A 21,702-nucleotide genomic window follows, 5' to 3' on the forward strand; every position below is an offset into this window, starting at 1 on the left:
GTATATTCATGAGAGCAAGCTTTTAACTGTATTGTTCAAATTGTCCATATTTTTACTAAGTTTGGGTATTGGACCTCATAATAGTGAGTTGAATGACATATCCATGTATGATGGTAGATTTATTACATTCTGCTTACCATCTGTCAACTTTTTCTTTATGCATCTTTGAGTATGTTATTACATGCAAAAAGAAATGTAAAATTGCTCTATATTCCTCATATAAATTGAAAAGTTCATCCCAAATAATGGTTTTAAATTTATTTTGATGGATATTAAAATAAATTTACAGCTTTATCTTATTCTATGCTTTTTCTTTTAATCTCCCTAGGTCTTTATGCTTTATATGAATTTTGAATCACATATAAATGTATTTTAATACAAGCTGATAATCCCTATAAGTGTTTCTTTCAACTCATTCTGTACTTTCTACAACCACTTGTTTTCCCTTTTATAAAATGTACCTCTTTTAAATTGATACTTAAAATTTGATTTTTTAAGTAGATTGCTATTTTAAATTGGTTAATACTTTTCTATTTATCATGCATACTTTTGATATCTAATGATTTATTTGTACATTTCAGTGGTTAAATATATAAGTACAATAAATAAATTCAAAAGTAAGACAATATCTATATGCGTCTCCAAAACAAACAGAAATTTATTGTATTTTTCTATGATCACAAAGTATCCAATGCTATTTAACAAATATTCATGTTTTCTTTGTCAAATTCTGTTCTCTGTTATGTTTATACTTTTTTTTTTACTTATTTAGCCAACAATTAAAAAGGTTGACCATGTTCATAGTGGTATTTCAAACACTTTTATTTTTTTATTTCTTTTTTTATTTCAGTTTAAAACTAGTATTTAATCCTCAAAATAATCCTTTGAAGATATATAGTTTTATTACAACAATTTTATTTTTCTGTATATGCTTATCATTTTATTTTGCTTGCCGTTCATTTCTAGATTAATGTATTTTGTTCTGTATTCAATTTGTTCCTGAAATACATGATTTAGAAGTTCTCCTACTGAGAATGCATTGCTGATAAACTTCTACAATTTATCTGAAATTTTGCCCTTGTTCTTGAATGACGGTTTAAAAAAAAGAAAAAAAATCCTACATTGATAGTTATTTAAATTATCTCCTGCTTTACCTTTTGTACAATTTTCTAAATTCACTTGTTGCTCAAGAGAAGTCTGGTGTTGGTATCATTGCTTTTTCTTTATAGGTAATTTTTGTTTCACTTTGAATGCCTTTAAGATCTTTTTGTCTTTGGGAAAAAATTTAAAACTTTATCAACATTTGTTAAAATGTGGATTGCATTTTTTTTATCATGTTAGTGTTTTATTGTGCTTCCTAAATCAACATTTCTGTCTTTCATCTATTCTAGAAAATTCTAATAAATGATTCTTATACTCTGTGACTCATATAAAACCTCCTGGATTTCTTTCTCTGGAAGTCCAATCAAGTATATCAGACTTTCTGGCTTTATCACATCTATAACTACTCCTTTTTCAATGTTTTTCTTTTTAAATTTCATGATGGTATATAATTATATATTATATATGTGTATATGTGTGCATATGTATATATGTGTATACACATACATATTTATATTTCAGGCCATAGAGCCATTCTCTCTTGAGATATTTATAATTTTAACACATTCATCGTTTTTATTTTTTAATTTTTGATTTTTTAATTTGTTTTCAAATTTATTGATTTTGAGATTTCTTCCATTATTACATTAACTGATAAAGGATGATAGAGATTTTCTATAACTGAAATCAATGGAAGAAACCTCATTGAGTTTTTTATTGAAATATTTATATTTTTAATTTCTATAAGTTTTATTTAGTTCTTTTCTAAAGTTGCCTATTTAATTTTGCTTTTCTATTATTCCTCTCTCATATCTTTAATTCCTTCTTTCAATTCATTAAACATTTTATATAACTAGTTTATACTCTATCTAATGATTTCATTATTATTTGCCCGTGAGAGTTTGAAACTGTTGTTTTTGCTTTATTTCATGGTAGTTTGTTTTTGATGTGTGGTATAATATGGAGTTATAAGCTAATGTCTGAGTAAGCATAATTTGTGAGAATTCTGAGAGCTTTATTCAAGTGTTCTTCTCCAAAGAAATACTGGTATTGATGTTGTGTGTTGTCCCAAGGTGCTTGTGGTCATATTAAACAGAACTTCTTGGCAGGGGGTTTTCCAGACTCCAAAAGTGAATGAATATTCAATTTCCTTATATGAATGAGAGTCGAACTCTGGTTATTGACTCTCAGCATAGAGTTCATTTTCAAAGTAAGGTCAAAGAATGACAAAGGTGAAATACCTTGCTGTCTCTCTTTTCTGGAGAGCAGGATTTTTGTTTGCTTTTATTTATTTTTTTCTGTATAGGAACAGTCATTTGAAGGTCTAGCCTTTGTTAAAGGATCTCAGTTCCAACTTCCACTTTGCACGGACCCAAAACTATGTCTCATGTATCCATATAGTTCTTATAATCCAAAGTTTTAAATTCCAACAATATAAATTATTTTACAAACTGCCATTATTAGCTCAGGATTATCATTTGGGTTTCAAGCCTTTCAGGTGCCTTTTGAATTTGGCTGTCAACAGTAATACTTCCTTCTGTACTCAGTTACATATTATCATTCTTTTCCAATAGCTTTGGAATTTGTGTGTGTGTGTGTGTGTGTGTGTGTGTGTGTGTGTGTGTGTCTGAGAGAGAGAGTGAGAGAGAGAGGAGAGGAGAGATACATTGTTGTTTGACTTCTTTTGTGAAAATCAATGATAATCTCCATATCTTTATATCTTGTGCATATTTAATTATCCTTCTACAATTCAATTTACCTTTCAGTAGCCTTGAACCCTGTGGCTTCCCTTCCTTAAAATACTCTCATCACTTGCCTTCCATTATACTACCACACTTTTGTTTTTTTCCTATCTTGATTTTTTTTTCTTTCTGACTTCTTTAATACCTCATGCTCCTTTAACAGACCTTAAACAACAAAATTATCCAAGGTTTATTTTAGGTCCACTCTTCCTCAACCATACTCCTTCTATAAGCCATTTTATTGTAAATAATTAATAAGAGATATTATTTTAAAGTACAAATCTGATTACTTCAGTCCACTGCCTACATTTATTAGTGACTTTCAATACTCTAAGAAGAAAACATTATTCACAAAGGTCTTGGAGAAGATCTGTCCCCACCTACCTACTCTCCAGCACCAAGCTCCTTCTCCTCCCTTCATTTCAGCACTAACTCTCTATTGTGGTTCATACTCTCTATGCTTACTTCAACATAGAGCATTTACATAGCATTTCCCTTTGCCTGACAGTCTTCCAACTCTTTTTCATTTAAACAGTGTCAACCCACTCTTCAGAACTCAGAATTCAGCTATCTCAAGACTGCCTTTACTAATTGCCTTGAATACCTCAAATCCATCTTAATTCACTGTCATTTATTCATTGAACAAGTATTATCACTAACCTACTATATGTCGGAATATATTTAGCAGTAATAAAATAGACCAAATTTCTTCCCATATGGTTGGGGGAGGCAATAGGACAAAATGATAAACAAATGGACAAATACATATTTTAGAAAATGTTAATTGGGAAATGGACCCCTTCTTAGCATTTTCCACAGTTGCTATTTTAAATCTGTGTTTATTTAAATTAATGGCACATGCTCTCTGCAAATTTTTGATCATTGGATCCCCAGTATTTCCATGATGTCTATCATACCATAAATGCTCACTAAAAATTTCTATTTACATCATATTTGTGTGCAGGGATACATTTTATTTTGCATCTGCAGACATCCTAGTACAAAAATCATTCTTTTTTCATTACATAATAAATATTACTTAAAGTATATTTTATGTCTATTGTATTCTATTAGGTTAAGAAGTGAAACAATAAGCAGATTAATAAAAATAATACAAAATAAAATAATAAAAAATACAAAATATAAGACCTATCATAATAATTTTATACCTTTTAACAAGGGGCCACTACTCACCAGTTGGAGAACATGGATATCATGGATAACACGGATATCATGATTTTAAGCTCTCTGAAAATTATATCACCTCCAGCATGCCATGCATAAAAATTGATTAGTCCACAGCTAAAGCTAGAATTCACCTTCCCTACCATTCAAACTAGATCACTTTGCATCTTGGTTTGTTATCCTCACATAATATGTCCCAAGATAATAATGTCTAACAAAATCAATTATTCTAGGATTAAGATTCCCATTGCATAAGCAAAGCACCTAGTATAGCGCATAATATAAAGTGTGTGTTCAAATAATATTAGTTCCCTTAGCATACAAGTACATGGGTATCTGCCTTTTTGTGGGGGAAGCAGTGGGGAAAAGGGGTTTGATTCAGAATGTATTCTATTGGTTTGCCAATTAGCCACAGGAAAAGGGATAAGAATGGGTAAAAATGTAACTCAGAAGCTGGGTACTAATATATAATACTGGTATTTCTAATCCTTTCCCAACTTCTATTTTTCAGGATTGTTCTTTTTCTCATACTGACTTAAGTTGTGAAGGGGATTCCAGTACATATCTACCTGAGTTATCCACTTAAGTTGCAATGAATGGACATTTGTTCTACTCCCCTACATGAGACAAAAAAATAAAATAAAATAAAATAAACAAGAAGAATCCAGGGCACCCGGGTGGCTCAGTTAGTTAAGCGACTGCCTTCGGCTCAGGTCATGATCCTGGAGTCCCTGGATTGAGTCCCTCATCGGGCTCCCTGCTCGGCAGGGAGTCTGCTTCTCCCTCTGACCCTCCCCCTTCTCATGTGCTCTCTCTCTCATTCTCTCTCTCTCAAATAAATAAATAAAATCTTAAAAAAAAAAGAACCCAAACCTGAGAAGTAAACATATACTATGTTTGGAAAAAAAAAGTGAGGTTATAAAATAAGATGAAGTCTGAAATGTAAGTATGAGAAACAATGAATTTTAGGATTCAGTCAAGAGGTACCTCATGGGCCCATATGCCTCTCTCCTATCAGGAGAACAGCACACACTAGAGAATAGAATCTTTCTTAAAGACTCATCAACAACTCTTAAATTAAAGATGAAAGGAGAAGAGGAAAAAAATGGTAACAAAAAAGAAGGGAACAAAAAATTAATGGAGATGGAATTGAAAAAAATAAAACACAGAAGAAAATTGAAAAACACCCAACTTGGGGACCATTTTCACAACATTGAAAGGGGAAGTAAATACATAATGAATTTTATTCTTTCTCAACCATTTCCTATCTGTGACAGAAGAATGAAAGGGATTGACTTAGAGCAGAGGCAAGGATCATTAATGTGGGAACATGACTTAAGAGCCACTGACCAAATACAAGACACAAGAAATAAAGGGTGATCCATCAAAAAGAATGCTTTGATCCAAGAATTTTGACAGACCTAGACTTCTGCCAGGTGATATACTCCACCTAAAGTGAGAAAGATATACATCTACCGACCCCTTTTTAACCTGTTACCTGTTCCCTTCTTGGGAAAAGACTGGATTCAACATGGTGTAGGGAAGCTGCTCTCTGATTTTATGGTCTGGTTTCCTCTGAAACACAGGATGAACTGAAAGCTCATCAATGAGAACAGTGCAGTCTCTCAGCCTAAACGCTGAAACAGTGATTTAAACAGTAAGCAGCTAGAATAGAATGCTGAGAAGAAACACAAAAGGGGAAAAATGGTCTAATTTACTTACCCTTTTATAGATTAGAGTTATAAGGTAGAGAGCAACAAACAAAGTGAAAAACACTCAACATGGGAATAACTTCCGGATTGCACTACTTGGATACTGATGTGGAAAAAATGAGAAATGGGGTGAATCATATGACTTAGTGTTATAGAGATGATTATTATAACGAAAAATGGGTTTTAAAACTTATAGATTATCAGAAGAGGCTTTATCCATTACCTATCTCACACACATAAATGTAAAGACATACATGTAGCATAGGTATAAATATATGAAAACATATATATCACATGCATAAAATATATATATGCATATGTATTGATATACATTTATTTATATATAATAAGATGACACTCTGAAAATATATCTGTTCTGACACTAAATGAAAAAGGAATGAGACTCACACTTTGGGTCAAAAATATAAATTACATGCAGTCTCTAAAATGCCAGGACAGGTTTCTTACTCTAAGACACTGCATATTTATATGGTACTATGTAATAATGGGAGAGATTCCTGGTCCAGGAAATGACCTTGTTAAAACAACAACAACAACAACAACAACAACAACTCTAGAGCCCAGTGGCTGGTATTAGACTGTACTTTCCTTAATGTCACTCAGAACAGCCCTTACTAAACTACAAAAATGGAGAAAGTGAACAAAAGAGGAATGCTAGCAAAAGGCAGTGAGCTTTGTAAGCCATTGGAGCTAGACTCCCTCAAGTTCAAAAATAATTGTCATAATAATTTTTGTAATAAATCATGTAGTATCAAAATATTCAAGCCAAACATCAAGAAATACAAGCAGAATATTAAGGTAACACAGTTGAAAATTTTGCCTCACTTCTTCCAAACTAGGGAAAGAACCTGAATTCTGTAATTAATATGGGTGAATACATACACATACATACACACAGAAGAGGGGAATATTGATAATAATGATAATAGAATGTCTTTAGAATGAACCTACACATTAAACTACAGAGATAAGTTGATCTCAATAAAATTTGGTAAAAAAGACATAAGAGAATCTTGAAATAGGATTACATGTGTAATAATCCTGACTCTATATGTTTTTTAACAGAATTTATTTTTTGAGCAATTTTAGGGGTATATAGAAATTGAATGGAAATTATAGAGTTCCCACACACTGCCTCATCCCCATCTTTTATTTTCCCCTATTATTAACATCTTGCATTAGTGTGGTACATTTGTACAACTAATAAGCCAATATTGATACATTATTAACTGCAGTCCATATTAGGGTTTATTGTTACATACATGCTGTGAGTTTTGACAAATGTATAATGAATGATACCTGTCCACCATTACACTATCATATAGGAGAGTTTCACTGACCTAGAAATCCCCTGTGCTCCCCCTATTCTTCCCTCCCTCCCTCCAAGCCCACTGATCTTTTTACTGTCCTTATAGTTTTGCCTTTTCCAGAATGTCATTTAGTTGGAATCACACAGTGTGTAGCCTTTTCAGATTGGCTTCTTTTACTTTGCAATCCACACTTAAGTTTCCTCCAAGTCTTTTCTGATAATTTCTTTTTAGCACTGAATGATATTCCAATATCTAAATGTACCCATTTGTTTATCCATTCACCTACTGAAGGACATTTTGGTTGCTTCTAAGGTTTAAAAATTATGAATAAAGCAGTATAAACATAAACATGCAGGGTTTTGGTGGACATGAGTTTTCAATTCATTTGGGTAAATATCAAGAGGTATGATTGCTGGATCATAGTTTAGTTTTGTAAGAAACCACCATCCTGTCTTGCAAGGTGGCTATACCATTTTCCATTCCCACCATCAATGTATGAAAGTTTGTGTTACTCCAGATCCTGACCAATTACTGGTGTTTTGGATTTTAATCATTCTAATAGGTGTGTAGGGGTATCTTACTGTTGTTTTAATTTACAGTTCCTAATAACATACGATGTTGAGCATATTTTCTTATGGTTATTCTCCAACTGTATACTTTCTTTCATGAGGTGTGTGTTTAGATCTTTTGCCCATTTTTTGATTGGTTTATTTGTTTTCTTACATGTTAGATTTTTATGTTGTTTAACAAATTACCACAAACTTAGCAGGTTAATACAATTCACATTTATTATCTCACGAATTCTATGGGTTGGGGTCTGGATACAGCACAACTCTTTTCAAAATTCAGGGTCTCAAAAGACTGTTGAAAGAGTCTGCAATCTCATTTGACACTCTAGGTCTTTTTCTAGTCTCACTGAATTCAGTTGCTTGCAGTTGTAGGAATGAGATCCCTAGATCCTAGAAGCTTCCCCTAATTCCCTACCATTTGGCCCTTTTCATAATATGGTACTTTGCTCCTTCAAGGCCAACAGGTTAATATCTCTTGCTGCTTCAAGTCTCTTTCAAAGGACTTGCTGATTAGGTCAGGCACACCCAGGATGGCCTCCCTTTTGATTAAATTAAAGTCAACTGACTGGGGATTTTTGTATTTGCAAAATGCCTGACCTTTGCCATAGAACATAACTTCATCCATCATATTCACATATTCTGCCCACACTCAAGGAAAGGGAATGATGCAGGGCATCATTTGAGTCATCCTAACATATGTCTGCCACAGTCAGAGTCAGCTCTGTGGACCTCAGGCAGTCACAATGATTGACAGCTGTGAGAGAAATGTAGGGACAACTACTCCAGCTTTATTGTCTTCCACATGGGACATGGAAGGTGTGAGTTTTGCTCAGTATTGTCTCTGTAACTTGGCTTAATATTATACACTTGTTGAGTTTCCTTTCCTTCTCATTCCTCTAATCCTCTATAAGCTTTTTCCTGGGAAAACTTCCTAACTTATTTTTTTTCACTTTCAAATAAATTATTTTCTTAGGTTTGTTTCTGGCAAACTCAGCTGAAATAATCGATATTGGAAGGATCTTTTAAAGACCCTTCCAGTTTTAAATTTAGTCATCCTTATAATCTAATTTGTACTAAAGTATTAGAGACTGCTAATGGGTTGTTACTTCCAGATAAGTTGTGTTTGTACACTGGAATTCTGGAAACAAAACCTCAATATGAAAGAAACTGTGGGTTATTTCAGGCACCCACAACAGATAGGCAAAATATAATAGAAAATATGAATATTGGTTTCTTAAAAATATGTTACAGGACATTTTCCTTTACTCTTCATTTTTACTTATTACCAGCCCTCCCTGACTGCCACTGGATCAGTAAATAGCTGTTTCCATATTAAAATGAGTGTCAGAGGAGTTCTGAAGACCAGTTTTAGCTTGAGGTATGGAGCATTTAGAAGAAACAACAGAGTCTTATTTCGGCTCTTCAGTGTGGTACCCATAGTATAGTGAGGAGTACCAGCATAGATCCCAAATGCATCCCCAAACCAGCTAATTTTCCTCAGAGTTGTGCTGCCACCCTAAACCAATCCATCAGCCCTTTGAAATAGTTTCCTAATTGGCCTTCCTATTTCATCTCTTAAAATATAGCACACAATTTTCATATCAGCCAAGGTAAATTGTTTTAACCATAGTTTAAAACATATACTTTTTTTTCTTGAAATCCCACAGTGGCTTCTCATTGAGTTAGGAAAAATTCTTGTGTTTTTTTGTTTGTTTAATTTAACATGGGTCTGGAACATTCCAGCCAAGCCCTGCTGACTTCAACCAGCCCAAGACCATATATTCCAGCTATACTGACCTCATTTCAGTTCCCTCACTCCTAACTCACGGAGATTTCCCTGCCCAATGTTCAGCCCCCAGCTGTCCATACCTGGCTCCTTTATGTTCAATGTATTCCCATATCAAATACAGTATGTTCTGCACCATACTCTCATTTCACTATATGAAATTATCTCATTCATTTAGATGTTTGTTTACTGTTTATGACCTTCCTACACACACACACACACACACACACACACACACACACACACACGATTATGATAATGAGAATAATAAACTTGATGGTCTTGTTCATTGCCATATTCCCTGTACTCTTGACAGCAACGAAAAATCTATAGAGACTAAAAATAAATGAATAAATGATGTCACAAATGAAAGAATAAATGAATGGAGATTTCCATGTCCTCTCTTCTCCTAGAGAAAATTACACAATTTGCCTCTAAGTCCCTGTTACGAAACTCAGTGACTTAGGTGAAAATAAAATGAAACCTCATATAGAATGGAGCCAGAAGGCCAGCAGGGGGAGCTTTCACATCCTACCACTCATCAATTGCAGAACCCAACAGGAAGAGACATACCTTGCAAGTCCATACTACTTTAGCTATTACTTTACTATCCCAGCAGGAGGAAGGAAGTTTTTCCTCCATCCCCGGCAACAGCCCAGCCAATGAGAGACTGTCACAAATCAGCCAATAAAAAGCCGCTATACTTCAAACTATCAGTTTACTCCAATGAAATTTTTATTTATAATGGTTCTCCCAAATTCCCCTTTTCCTTTATAAAATAGCATTTCTTTCCTTTGTTCTCAGTACTTGACTACAGTTTTATCATAGCTTGCTTGTCCTGGATTGTAATTCTTTTTTTCTTTTTTTGGTGGGGGAGGGGTGTGGGAGAGGGAGAGAATCTCAAGCAGGCTCCATGCCCAGCTGGGAGCCTGACTTGGGACTTGATCTTACAACCCTGAGATTATGATCTGAGCTGAAATCAAGAGTCAGACGCTTAAATGACTGAGACACCCAGGCACCTCTCTGCTATCTGCTATTTCTAAATAAATCTTTTTTTATTCTTTTTAGGTTAACGCTGCAAACAGTCTGTGTCATGATTGGACCAAGTTAAAACCACAGTCAGATATATTTCTTCCAACAAATTGACAGTAAAATGAATCACACTACCAATATGCAGGAAGGTTTGAAGAAATAAGTACTTTAAGTCAGCTTAATGTTAAATTAAACATCCTACATTTGATACAGCAATACTATGTTTACATATTTAGCCTAAGAAAGTGATGCAAGTATGTGTCAGTGCAAAAGTTCAGCATTAAATTGTGGGATTAAGTGTAGAGACATACAAGCAGCCAATATTTGGCCTGCAAAAATACTAAAGGCAAATATTTATTAAGATATATTTTCTTAATATAACTAAGTCAAAAAGATGTTACTGTAAATATGCAGTATTTTTTCAATTTTTATAAAATACAGAAGTATAGATACACATGTACGCAATAAGTAATCTAAAAAGATGTATGAAATACATCAATAATAGTGAACTCTAGATGGTAGAGTTTGAGGTTATTTTTAATTTCCTTCATTTTGTTAAAATATCTATATTTCATTCATTTTCTAAAATAAATAAATAAAATATTTATTTTTTAAAAAATCTAGTCAGAAATATTCTAATATTGAATCCTCTTGGTGCAGACAGAATAAAACTCCTCCCCAGAAAAGTTTATGTTTCAGCCCCAGAACCTATAAAGATGTTATATTTCATGGCAAAAAGGAAATTGCAGAGGTGATTTGCTTACAAATCTTGAGATAGGAAGATTATTCTGGATCGTCAAAGTGAGTCCAGTGTAATAGCTAGAGTCTGAATAAGAGTGAGGCAGAGGGTCATAAGCAAAAAGGAAATGTGATGGAAAAAGCAGATATTGGGAGGTTGGAGATCAAGATGGCCGAATAGGAATATCCTGAGCACAACTCTTCCCACAGACATATCAAAATAAGTAACTACTTATGAACAACAGTCTCTGAGAATGAACTGAAGACTAACTGAACAAAGGATATAAAGAAAAAGCCACATTGAGTTAGATAGGAGGGGCAGAGAAGCAATTTAGTCAGGACACATACCTTTAGTGCACTAACTCAGAAGCATGAGGAATAGTGCCACTGTAGAGGCCCTCTCTGAGGAATGAGTGGTTCAACCCCCACACTGGGTGCCACAGACCAAGGGACCTGTGGCAGGAAGAAAAGCACCCATAACATCAGGATTTGAGAACCAATGGGTTGTGTCCAGGAGAGTGAGGGGGCAGTAAGAAACTGAGATTCTGCTCTTAAATTCACACATACAAACAATTTCACTTGTTTCAAGTCCCAGAGCAGAGGCAGCAGTTTTAAAAGCACCTAGGTTACACAGAAAGGAGATCCAATGACTAATTTTAGGGCATAGGACAGAGGGGCAGGGATCTATGGAATCATTCTCTGGGGAAGAAGAAGCCCTTGCAGACTACAGAAATGTCTACCTCCATTTCTACATTTATCTCTATCTCTATCTATGGATACATAATTTATAGATATAGGTATAGATATAATTTTTACTTCCTTTTTACCTAAGTAGCCCAGTGCTGTTGGCCATCCTTCCGACACCCTCCATGTACTGTGCTAGCACTGCTCGCCCCAGCCCAAAACGCATCCTAAGCAGAACCCCATCCCTGCCATGCCCTGCAAATACACAAGACTGACAGCAGAGCCCCCCCACCAAGCAGTAAACTGGACCAGACTAGAACACCTACAACACTAGAACACCTACAACAATCCCAGCCAGACAGTCCAGGAACCAGATCCACTCACCAGTGCACACATAGCAGTTGTAGTTCTTCAACAAAGAGAAAACTTTAAAAAAAAAAATCAGAGCTGAAGAATATAATAACTGAAATGAAAAATACACGAAAAGGAATCAACAGCAGATTAGATAAGGCAGATGGATAAATCATGATGTGGAGGACAGACTAGAGATCACACAATCAGAACTGAAGAAAAGAAAAGGAATTTTTAAAAATGAGGATAGTTTAAGGGATCTCTGGAACAATATCAGCATAATAACATTCAAATTATAGGGGTCACAGGAGGAGAAAAGAGGGAAAGAAATGCTGTTTGGAGAAATAATGGCTGAAAACTTTTCTAATCTGGTGAAAGAAACAGACATCCAAGCCTAGGACACACACACACAGTCCCATCCATGTAAGGTGTACCCAAAGAGATCCACACCAAGACACATTATAATTAAAGTTGCAAAAGTTAAAAATAAAAAGAGAATATTAAAAGCAGCAATAGAAAAAAACTAGTCACATACAAGAAAAATCCTATGACTATCAGATGATTTTTCAGTCAAAGGAGAATGGCACAATATATTCAAAGTGCTGAAAGGAAAAAAAAAAACACAACCAAGAATACTCCATGTGGCAAGAACATCACTCAGAAATGGAGAGATATGGAGTTGCCCTGAAAAGCAAAAGTTAAAGGAGTTTATCAAAACCAAACAGCCTTATAAGAAATGTTAGAGACTTCTTTAAATGGAAAAGAAAAAAGTCATAACTAGAAATATGAAAATTATGAAAAAAACCCTCATTGGTAAAGTTAAATATATAGTGAAGATAGTGTATCAAACCACTACATAGTTAATACAAAAGTTAAAAGAAAAAAGCAGTAAATCATCTAGACCCATAATAGTCAAGGGATTCAAAAAATAATAGGATATAAAATATGCAGAAATATAAAATATATATGTGGGGGAAGGAAAAATGTAGTGTTTTTAGAACACACTTGAATTTAAGCAACAATCAACTTAAAATAGACTGCTATATACATAGGATGTTATATATAAATCACATGGTAACCAGAAACCAAATATATATGTTAGATAGACAAAAAATAGAAAGAAAAACAAACATAACCCTAAAGGAATCACAAGGGAAGAGAACAAGAAAGGGACAGAGAACCGCAAACACAACTAGAAAACAACAAACAAAATGGAAACAAGTACACATCTATCAATAATTACTTTAAATGTAAATGGATAAACGCCTCAAAAGACATAGGGTGACTGAATAGATAAAAGTACAAGACCTGTATATATGCTGCCTCCAAGAGATTCACATCAGAACTAAAGATACACACAGAATGAAAGTGAAGTAACGGAAAAAGTTACACCATGCAAATGGAAGTGAAAAGAAAGCTAAAGTAGCAATACTTATATCAGACAAAATTGACTTTAAAACAAAAGACTCTAACCAAGAGACAAAGAAGAGCATTACATAATGATAAAGGGATCAATCCAAAAGGAGAATATAACAATGGAAATATCTATATACCCATTACAGTGACAGCTAAAGGCAAATATTAACAGACATAAAGGAAGAAATTGAGAGTAGTACAATAAATAGTAGGAGACTTTCACAACCCATGTACATAAATAATAAATCATTTAGACAGAAAATCAATAAGGAATCATTGGCCTTAAACAACATATTAGACCAAATGGACTTAAGAGATATACACAGAGCATTCCATCCAAAACAATAGAAAATGCATTATTTTCAGGTGCACAGAAAATATTATCCAGGAGAGATCACATGTTAGGCCACAAAACAAGTTTCAGATTTAAGAAGATTGAATTTCTGACCACAACAACATCAACTAGAAATCTGTTACAAGAGGAAAGCTTGAAAAAACACAAACATGTGGAGGCTAAACATGTTACCATATAGGATAAATAACCAATGGGTAAATGAAAAAAAAAGAATGAAATAAAAAAAAATACCTTGACAAATAAAAATGAAAACACGACTGTCCAAAATCAATGAGATGCTGCAAAAGTAGTTCTAAAAAGGAAGTTTTTAGTAATACAAGTCCACTTCAAGAAATAAGAAAAAAAACAACCCTCAAATGATGTAATTCTATAGCTAAAAGAATGAAGAAAATAAAAAGATCAAATAAAGCCAAGAGTTAGTAGTAAGAAGGAAATAGTAAAAAATCAGGGCAGAAATAAATTCAAACTAAACAAAAAATGAAACTGGACATGTGGGGTTTAATATCTAAAATATATCAAGAATTCACACAATGCCATATCAAATAAAGAATCTAAATTTAAAAATGGGCAATCTAATTAAAAAACAAACTAATTAAAATCTAATTAGACATTTCTACAAAGACATAGAGATAGCCAACATACACATGAAAAGATGCTCAACATCACTCATCAACAAGGAAATGCAAATTAAAACCACAATAAGATATTACCCCCATACCTGTCAGAATGGTTAAAATCAAAAACACAAGAAACAAGTATTGGTGAGGATGTGGAGAAAAAGGAACTGTCATGCATTGTCGGTGGGAATGCCAGCTGGTGCAGCCACTGTGAAAAATAGAAGGGAGGTTCTTCAAAAAAAATAAAAATAGAATTACCATATGACCCAGTAATTCCACTGCCACGTATTTACCCAAAGAAAACAAAAATACTAACTCTAAAAGATAACCACCCCTGTTTATTGCAGCATTATTTACAATAGCCAAGATGAGGAAGCAACCTAAATGTTCATCAATGAGTGAATAAAGATGTGGTATAAATATATACAATGAAATAGTAGTATTCAGCTATAAAAAAAGAATGAAATCTGGACATTTGCAACAACATGGATGGACCTAGAGGATATTATGCTAAGTGAAAAAAAAACTCATACCAGAGAAAGACAAATGCCATATGATTTGACTAAGAAAATAAAACAAAACAGAATGACCATAGATGCAGAAAAAAATCTGGTTTTTGCCAAAGGTGCATAGGGGGATGGGGCAAAATAAGGAAAGGGATTTAGAAAGTATAAACTTCCAGTTATGAAATACATAATAAAGGGAATCCAGTGGGCAGCTTACGGAATATAGTTAATAAGGAATACAGTTAATAATATTGTAACATTTTGTATGGTGACAGAATACAGCTAGATTTATCACGGTGATTACTTTCTATAGGATATAAATGTTGAATCACTGTGTGTATGCCTGAAATTAATATAATATTGTATGTCAACTATAACTTAATGAAAATAAAGTAATACATGCCAACAAATAGCATTTACAAAGTTCTATTCGCAACAGCCAAAATATCAGAAACAACGCAATTGTACACCAACAGCCAAATTGATAAACTAAGTATGGTAGGTATGGCAGAGGATATTATAAAATAATAAAAACAAATGAGCTATTGATAGACTCAGCAATATAGATAGATGTCAGTTGTAATGAGCAAGAGTTCATACTCTATGATCCCATTTTATATTAAGGAAATGTAAAACAAATCTACAGTGATACGAGTCAGATCAGCAGTTGCCTGGGCCTGGAAGGTAGTTCTGCCTTAATGGGGACTAGGGGACATTTTGTGGTGATAGTATTTTCTCTTGATAGTGGTGCCGGTTTCAGGAGTGTAAACTTTTGTCAAATCTCATTGAACAGTACAAGTGAAAAGGATCTTACTGCATGGAAATTTGCCTCGATAAAGTTGATTTAAATTGTTTTTTGGGGGGGGCACCTGGGTGGCTCAGTTGGTTAAGTGACTGACTTCGGCTCAGGCATGATTCCAGGGTCCTGGGATTGAGCCCCGCATCGGGCTCCCTGTTCGGCGGGAAGCCTGCTTCTCCCTCTCCCACTCCCCCTGCTTGTGTTCCCTCTCTCATTGCCTCTCTCTCTCTCTCTCTTAAATAAATAAAGTCTTTAAAAAAAATTGCTTTTTGTTTTTTTTTTTTAAAGCAAAGTTTGGAATAATGCTGGCACACATGCTATTGAATGCGGGATATTCCTAGAAGCTGAAAAAGGAAAGGAAATGGGTCCTTCTTTAGAGATTCTAGAAGCAATATAGAGCTATGACAAATCCATTCTGGACTACTAACCCCCAGAACTGTAGGATAATAATAAATTTGTGAGTTTTTTTAGGTCATGATGTTTGTGTTAATTTACTAGTATATCAGTAGGAAACTAATACACCTTGACAAATAAAAATTAAAACAAAGTAATAGGATATTTAGCACAATATTCATAGAGACCTACACAGACCATATTTAAACCACACTTTTGTTGATGTTCAAATGTAAATTTGAGCCTGTTTCTTCAGGAATCCAATACGTACACCAAGACTTATACAAAGGGATTCTGAAAGTAGTGTTAAGGCATGCCAATAGCAACAACAAAATTATACTGCTCAGACATGTATATGAACACTCCAGAATACCCTCCACCACAATGCCGTTCTCTCATAATCTTTCCCCTTCAAATTTGCCTTACTTGCTCATTTTAATCATTATTTTTAGCTTGAATAAAAATGACAAGGGGACAGAAAGAATGTAATTTACTCTCAGACCTGTCAAGTATAAAATGTGGCTCATTACTTGCTTTTTTAACAAAACAAAGGCATGAGTTTGTGATTTGGTAACATTTGTCTCCACCAAGATAATGTAAATTTAATTGTAAGTAAGTAGAAATATTTTTAGCCTACTTCAGAAATGTGGTTGTTTAGAAGCATTTTTCTCCAAAACCTATGATCATGGTAAGCTTAAGAGAGATTTCTTTCCACTGATTTTGAGCTGCCAGTGGGCAGAAACAGCATGCCAACTTGTTGAAGTGGGAGAAAGTGTATATTTTTCATATTTTTTTTTCAAAAATTGTTCAACTTATTACCCTGATGGCATAGAAGACATTCTACCTTCTGGCTGAAGTCAAACATTTTCAACTTAACAGGATTAATTTTTGAGTGACTAAAAAGCTTTTGTATAAAGTGCTGTTTAATAATTAACTAGTTTTGGATTGCTATTGCTTTCTTTTATTTTATAACCTGCACTGTCATTCTGGATTTAAAGTTGTGGCAGCTGATGGGAATATGGTCCAACCTGCTGAGTCATGCAAAGTGCCTTGGATGACCCAAAGGCCAAAGACAGCCTTGGACCAAATTATGAAGCTGACAAATGGTCTTTGCTTCCTCCTTATGTCTCTCTTGATCTAGCTTTCTCCAAGCAGCCTAGCAACTGCAGTCTTCACATCACTGCTTCTGTGGCTCTCCTGGGACCCACATCATTCTGCTATAAGTGGCTTTTGTGCTTTTATCCATAGGAAAGAATGCACCTTATTCCTTTTTCACTTGGAATTTTGTCATGTAATTTGTCTAAAAATACTGCTAAAACTTCCAATGAGGATGGCTTTGTGAGCTCATACTTTATGACTTCCATCCCATTTCAAACACTAAGGTATCTGAAAATAGAAAAAATGAGCACTGCACAAAAACAAAATAGTATTTCTCTGGATATCAAGAGGAACAGACACACAAAGGAGCAAGTCTAGACTGAAGGTTTAGGATTGCTGGATCTGGGTCCAGAATCAGTCAGAGGCAGATGGGAGTTTGCTTCCTGCAAGTTTCCCCATAGGAGGTAGATATTTTAACCATGCAGAAAGATAGCTGAAATGGATTAAACTTCTGCAAACTGGAAGTCCATCTATATATTTTTAATTTTATCATCAGGTTAGTGGGTTTTTTTCTTCTTTTGTACTAAGGAATGGTTATTCCAAGGTTGCAAGGGTTTTTCTCTTACATTTAATCTATAAATTTTATAGTTTTAGCTTTTATATGTAGGTCTGTGAACCTTTGGAAATTAATTTTTGTTTATCTTGTTTCATGTGTTTATCCGGTTTTTGTAGCACCATTTGTTAAAAAGTCTATACTTTCATCTTTAGTTACCATAGTGACTTTGTCAAAAATCAAGTAAACTGTATATATGTTATTCTATTTCTGGACTCTTTATTTAAATTAAATGACCTATTTGTCTATCTTCAGACAAATGCTAGATTGTCTTGATTAATAATATAGCTATCTAAGTCTTAACATCAGATAGCATAAATGCTCAAATTTTATTTTTTATTGAAAGTGTTTAGGCTATTCGAGGTCTTTGCATTTCCATATATATTCTTTAGAATTAATTTATTCATTTTTATTAAAATGTTTCTGGAATTTTGATAGGATCTTTTAATCTATAAATCATTTTTAGGAAAACTGACAAGAGTATTGAGACTTCTAATCTGTAAGATGTATATATTCATTTATTTAAGACTTTAATTTCAGCAGTATCTCATATTTTCATAATGTAGAAATTTTTGATGCTCTTTATAAATTGTTCTATTCATATTTTTTCAATTTTTGTTGCTATCAAAAACTGCAATTGAATAATTGAAACTGAATTTTCTATGTTGACTTTGTATCCTACATTCTCTCTAAATTCACTTATTATTTCTAGCAATTTAGTTCTAGTATTATAGTGGGTTACTTAGGATTTTTTATGTAGACTTTCATATTGCCTAAAAATAAAGACAATCCCTAAATCTTTTTTCTTTTCCTTATTATACTGGCTGGGTCATTCAATCTGATGATAAATAAAAATGGTAAGGATGAATACCCCCTCCTTTTTCTGATTTCAGAGGGAACATATTCAATATATTACCATTTGGTATGAGGTTATCTGTACACTTTTATAGATGCTGTATTAGTTGACTTGGTATGCCACATTTGGGATTAGGGTATCAATAGATGAATTTTAGGGAAAACACAATTTAGTCTATAACAAGTGTCCTTTAACACAATCAGAAAGTTTTCATCAACTTCTACTTAGCTGGATATTTGATCAGGAAAGGGTGCCTAATTTTGTAAAATAATTTTTCTGCATCTATTGAGGTGCAAATATACTACAATAGTAAATAATATTGTTTGATTCATGAATATTGAAAGAACTTTACATTTCTGGGATAAATCCCATTTGCTCATTATATATTTATTCTTTTATATGTTATTATTTTTGTATATGTGTGGTTGGAGGAACATAAATTTATAATTTTCATGTAATATCAAGAAATATATGGCTTTGTAATTTCAGATTTGGATATCATTACATAGGCTTTATGAAATAAATTAGAAAAAGTTCCCATCTCCCAAATCTTCTGAAAGACTTTTTATAAGATTGGTATTACTTTTTCCTTAAATTTTTGATAGAACTTATCTGTGAAACCATCATGGTCTGTAGTTTTCCTTGTAAAAAATATTTGTTAGCAATTTCAATTGGATTGGGGCTTTAGATAATAGATATTAGATATATTCATATTTTCAGTTTTTTAAATCAGTTAATGTAGGTAGATAATGCTAACAAAAAAACAAAGTATATTCACAGAAACACTAGCATTAAGTAATTTAAACGATATTTAATGTAAAAGATTTTTTAGAAAGCTAGTATAATTATATTCAGACAGTAAGTTAGAATTAAAAAAGATATCAAAACAAATGAAGACATTAAATTCATTAAAATATATCATTTTTAAAATTTTATGAACCTAATAAAACATCAAAATATATAAGACAAATATTAATAGAACTTCAAAGAGAAATTGACACATTTATCATCAGTGGATTTCTTTTTTTTTTTTTTAAAGAATTTATTTATTTATTAGAGAGAGAGAGAATGAGAGATAGAGAGCATGAGAGGGAAGAGGGTCAGAGGGAGAAGCAGACTCCCTGCTGAGCAGGGAGCCCGATGCGGGACTCGATCCCGGGACTCCAGGATCATGACCTGAGCCGAAGGCAGTCGCTTAACCAACTGAGCCACCCAGGCGCCCTCATCAGTGGATTTCTGGCATACTTCTCTCAGAAGCTGATACATCAGTTAAACAAACAATAGATATAATTTCAACAACAAAGGTAACAAGCTTAACCTAATAAATTATAGGGAATTTATTCCTAAAAATATAATAGAAAATGAGCTTCATCATACTTTTATATATTCTTTGAAAACTTGCTTTTATGTTCAGATCCTAAAATTATGAAATATAGTTCTATTGTAACTTTGCCATAATATGCAACTTGTCAGCAGTCATTATTTTGTTTTCTACTTCTCATGAAGCAATAAAAACACCACTGCTAAGAACTGTATGTAAATTTAACAGCATATTTATAAGTGGAATATTAATGTAAAGAAAGAATACTCAGATATTAAAATTTCATAGTTCATCTAGATTTTGATGAAGTTATCATCAAAATATATTTTCTTAAAAATCAAATAAAACTCTAATGCAGCTCAACAGCAGCATGTAAAAATAAAATTGAAACAAAGTATAGGCCATGGAACAAGAGTTATTCAAATTTAGTTAAGAAAAGAACATTTTTTATTCTTTAGTAACATTGTGTTTGGAGAGAAAACAATTTATAAAGCACTATAAGCAGTACATTCCAGCAACAGACAGTATGCTTCCTTTGCTTTTAAATAGTTTGCAAAAATGTTAGGGAGATACTGCTTTATGGTGGTAAAATATCTTTGCTACTGTATCAATATAAAGTAATGCTCTAAATGATGCACAGGACAGCATATTTATTGGTTGTAAAAGTATGTTCATGGGATTAACTTTACAACCTTAATGGAGTAATAATTTAGAGGCTGCTGAAACCTGAAAAATAACTCATGGTTTAAACCAGATTAAAGGAACAATTGATATGGAGAACTACTGGCAAATTCCCCAAGCTATTACTGTTTGTAGATCTTAACTGGTTGTTGCCAATATTTGTTGTAAAGGCGATGCAAAAAAATATAGCGCAGTGTTTGCTTTATTTTTTAATGTCTGTTCATTGAACAAATGTTTGTAATATGGAATTGATGTTCTCAACTGAGAAAATTACATTAGCTCAGAGCTTGAGATTTAAGAATTAATTGATCAAAAATAGTGTAACAAAACCCTGATGATTCATAAATGTGACTCAGTAAAAGACTCTGTATTGTTTATGCTCCTTCACTTACTCATCACTTTCTCTCAATTTTCCAAGCTTTGTAGTGGGAAAATGATTTAGCTTTGAGATGAGAAGCAAGACCTGCTTTGCTACACTGCTTCCATTTAACTACATGGAGGGCCTAAAGGATAAAAGCCCTCTTCCACTTATTTCTATAGGTCAAGACTGTGTCATATGACCAACCTGATTTGTGAAAAAATTAGGAAAATGGGATTTTTTGGGTTTTGGTTTTTTAGTTGTGCACATAGACATGTCAAACAATCATCAGTTTCTGTCAGTGAAAAGAAGATCAATGGATATTGGATAGGTATCTAGCACTATCTACTTCAATGATCATGATCTAACATTAATTATCTTTGAGTTTTACAACAAAAGTTCAAAAAGGACCAAAAAAAAAAAAAAAGGTCAACTACCTTTCAACTTGGAAAATCATA

Source organism: Callorhinus ursinus, unplaced genomic scaffold (genome assembly GCF_003265705.2).
Source record: "Callorhinus ursinus isolate GAN/ISIS: 27379988/994484 unplaced genomic scaffold, GSC_fseal_2.0 scaffold4, whole genome shotgun sequence".
In the NCBI taxonomy this organism is placed as follows: Eukaryota; Metazoa; Chordata; class Mammalia; order Carnivora; family Otariidae; genus Callorhinus; species Callorhinus ursinus.